Below are 3,857 nucleotides of genomic sequence, written 5' to 3' on the forward strand. Positions count from 1 at the left end.
AGGAGAAGGAGAAGGAGAAGGAGAAGGAGAAGGAGAAGGAGAAGGAGAAGAAGAAGAAGAATAGAACGATTTTTAAAAAATGGACCTCAAGAAAAGACATAAGACATAAATAAAGCCGGGCAGTGGTGGCGCATGCCTTTAATCCCAGCACTTGGGAGGCAGAGGCAGGTGGATTTCTGAGTTCGAGGCCAGCCTGGTCTACAGGATGAGTTCCAGGACAGCCAGGACTACACAGAGAAACCCTGTCTCGAAAAAAACAAAAAGAAAGAAAGAAAGAAAGAAAGAAAGAAAGAAAGAAAGAAAGAAAGAAAGAAAGGAAGAAAGAATGAATTGTTATAAGGCCGGGCAGTGGTGCTCACGACTTTAATCCCAGCACTTGGGAGGCAGAGACAGAAGGATTTCTGAGTTCGAGGCCTGCCTAGTCTACAGAGTGAGTTCCAGGACAGGTAGAACTACACAGAGAAACCCTGTCTCGAAAAACCAAAAAAAAAAAAAAAAAAAAGACATAAATAAAAATGCAGAAACACACTTTTTCACACGCTCAGGAATCTCATAAAAATACTAAACTGGAAGCCATAGTACATGGACAAAGGACCTATTGGATAGAATGAGAAGAAAAATAAACAATAAGACAAAATTGAAAAAAAAATAAGGAAAGGAAAAGTCCTGACATGACATTACAAGACAAGGAACTTCCAAAGACATTGTTGAGTTTGGTTTCTGTTGGCCATCTACTGTGAGACATGTAGCCTATGCTTAAAAGCAGTTGGTTTCCCCAGGGTGATTCCCTTGAAGAAAACTAAATTTTCATTTGCCTGTAATAACCCTTGTAAGTTTTAATAAAGATCTTAACCTCCCCCAAATGACTCTATTACCAGTACACTCTGCTAGTCCTAAAGTGGAGCCAAAGTCTCTCCTTCTAGTCTCTTTCATGCAAGCTGAATTAATATCCACTTAATAAATTGGGTAGAAAATTGCTTTTCCTCACCTATTCCTTCCCTCAGGACTCAATACACCACCTAGTACTCTCTCTACATTGAAGATACATTTCCTGATGTTGCTTTTTGCTCTGCATTCCAATAACCACTAAATTAATTTTCTCCCTGACTACATTCAAATCAGCTAGTCCTTTTAATACATCTTGAACTCTGCATTTAGAATTGATTTTTCCAAGTATTCAAACCACTATTTTCTGACTAAATGCAAACGTTAATTTGCACTGAATCCTTGCTTCATGAGAAAAATTCCAATACCCACAGCATGATGTGACAACTTCATCCATAGTTGCTAGACTCCCTTCATGTTGATCTCTCTTTCATTATAGCATCGTAGGCAGTTTTCCCTTTGGAAAAGAACACTGTCTTCAGTTATATTCCATTGATCTACCTTACTGTCTCTGTACCAATACCATGAAGTTTTTATGACTATTGCTCTGTAAAACAGCTTGAGGTCAGGGATGGTGATTCCCCAAGAAGTTCTTTCATTATTGAGAATAGTTTTTGCTATCCTGGGTTTTTTGTTACTCCAAATGAATTTGAGAATTGCTCTTTCTAACAGTATGAATAATCGAGTTGAAATTTGGAGGGTGTTGCATTGAATCTGTAGATTGCTTTCCACAAGATAACCATTATTACTATATTAATCTTGCCAATCCATGAGCATGGGAGATCTTTCCATCATCTGAGATCATCTTCAATCTCTTTCTTCAGAGACTTGAAGTTCTTGTCATACAGATCTATCACTTGCTTGGTTAGTTTCACACCAAGGTATCTTATATTATTTGCAACAATTGGGAAGGGTGTTGTTTCCCTAATTTCTTTCTCACCCTGTTTATCTGTTGAATATAAGAAGGCTACTGATTTGTTTGAGTTAATTTTATATCCAGCCACTTTGCTGAAGTTGTTTATCAGGTTTATGAGTTCTCTGGTGGAATTTTTGTGGTTGCTTAAGTATATTATCATATCATCTGCAGACCCAGAAATGAACCCACAAACCTATGGTCACTTGATCTTTGAAAAGGAGCCAAAACCATCCAGTGGAAAAAAGACAGCATTTTCAACAAATGGTGCTGGTTCAACTGTAGGTCAGCATATAGAAGAATGCAAATCAACCCATTCTTATCTCTTTGTATAAAGCTTAATTTCAAGTGGACCAAGGATCTCCACAAAAAAAAAAAAAAGATAAGCTGAAACTCATACAGGAGAAAGTAGGGAAGAACCTTGAACACATTGGCACAGGGTCCTGAACAGAACACCAATGGCTTGTGTTCTGAGATACAGAATCGACAAATGGGATCTCATATAATTGTAAAGCTTCTGTAAGGCAATGGACTGTCAATAGGACAAAACAGCAACCAACAGGTAGGGAAAATACTTTTACTAGTCCTACATCCAATATAGGGCTAATATCCAATATATATAAAGAACTCAAGAAGTTAGACTACAGAGAACCAAATAACTCTATTTAAAAAATGGGTTACAGAGCTAAACAAAGAATTCTCAACTGAGGAATACCAAGTGGGCAAAAAGGACCTGGAGAAATGTTCAATATCCTTAGTCATCAGGGAAATGCAAATCAAAACAACCCTGAGATTCCATCTCACACCAGTCAGAATGATTAAGATCAAAAACTCAGGTGACAGCAGATGCTGACAAGGGTGTGGAGAAAGAGGAACACTCCTCCATTGTTGGTGGGATTGCAAGCTGGTACAACCACTCTGGAAATCAGTCTGGCAGTTCCTCAGAAAATTGGATATACTATTACCTGAGGACCCAGCTATTCCACTCCTGGGCATATACTCAAAGATATTCCAACATATAACAAGGACACATGCTCCACTATGTTCATAGCAGCCTTATTTATAAGAGCCAGAAGCTGGGAAGAACCAAAATGTCCTTTAACAGAGGAATTTATACAGAAAATATGGTATTTACACAATGGAATACTACTCAGCTATTACAAACAATAAATTCATGAAATTCTTAGGCAAATGGATGAAACTAGAAAATATCATCCTGAGTGAGGTGATCCAATCTCAAAAGTATATGCATGGTATGAACTCATTGATAAGTGGATATTAGCCTCAAAGCTTGCAATATCCGTGATACAATTCACAGACCACATGAAGCTCAAGAAGAAGGGAGACCAAAGTGTGGGTGCTTTGGTCCTTCTTAGAAAGGAGAACAAAATACTTATGAAAGCAATTTCGGAGACAAAGTGTGGAGCAGAGACTGAAGGAAAGGCCATCCAAAGATTCCCCTATCTGGGGATCCATCCCATATACAGTCATCAAGCCCATACACTACTGTTGATGCCAAAAAGTGCATGTTGACAGAAGCTTGATACAACTGTCTCCTGAGAGGCTCTGTCAGAGCCTGACAATTACAGAGGCAGATACTCACAGCCAACCATTGGTCTAAGCACAGGGTTCCCAATGGGGCCCCCAATGGTTGAGTTAGAGAAATGACTAAAGGAGATGAAGAGGTTTGCCACCCCATAGGAAGAACAATATCAACCAAGCAGTCTGCCCCCAACAGGGCTCCCAGGGACTAAACCACCAACCAAGGAGTACATATATAGAGACCCATGGCTCTAGTCGCCTGTATAGCAAAGGGTGGCCTTGTCAGGCATCAATGGGAGAAGAAGCCCTTGGTCCTGTGAAGGCTCGATGCCCCAGTGTAGGGGATTTTAAGGGTGGGGAGGCAGGAGTGAGTGGGTGGAGGAACATCCTCATAGAAGCAGGGGAGGAGAAATGGAATAGGGAGTTTCAGGGTGGTGGTGGTCAGGACTGGGAAAGAGGATAACATTTGAAATGAAAGTAAAGAAAATATCCAATTGAAAGAAAGAGAGAGGGGTGG

Source organism: Grammomys surdaster, unplaced genomic scaffold (genome assembly GCF_004785775.1).
Source record: "Grammomys surdaster isolate TR1022 unplaced genomic scaffold, NIH_TR_1.0 165, whole genome shotgun sequence".
Classification (NCBI taxonomy): domain Eukaryota; kingdom Metazoa; phylum Chordata; class Mammalia; order Rodentia; family Muridae; genus Grammomys; species Grammomys surdaster.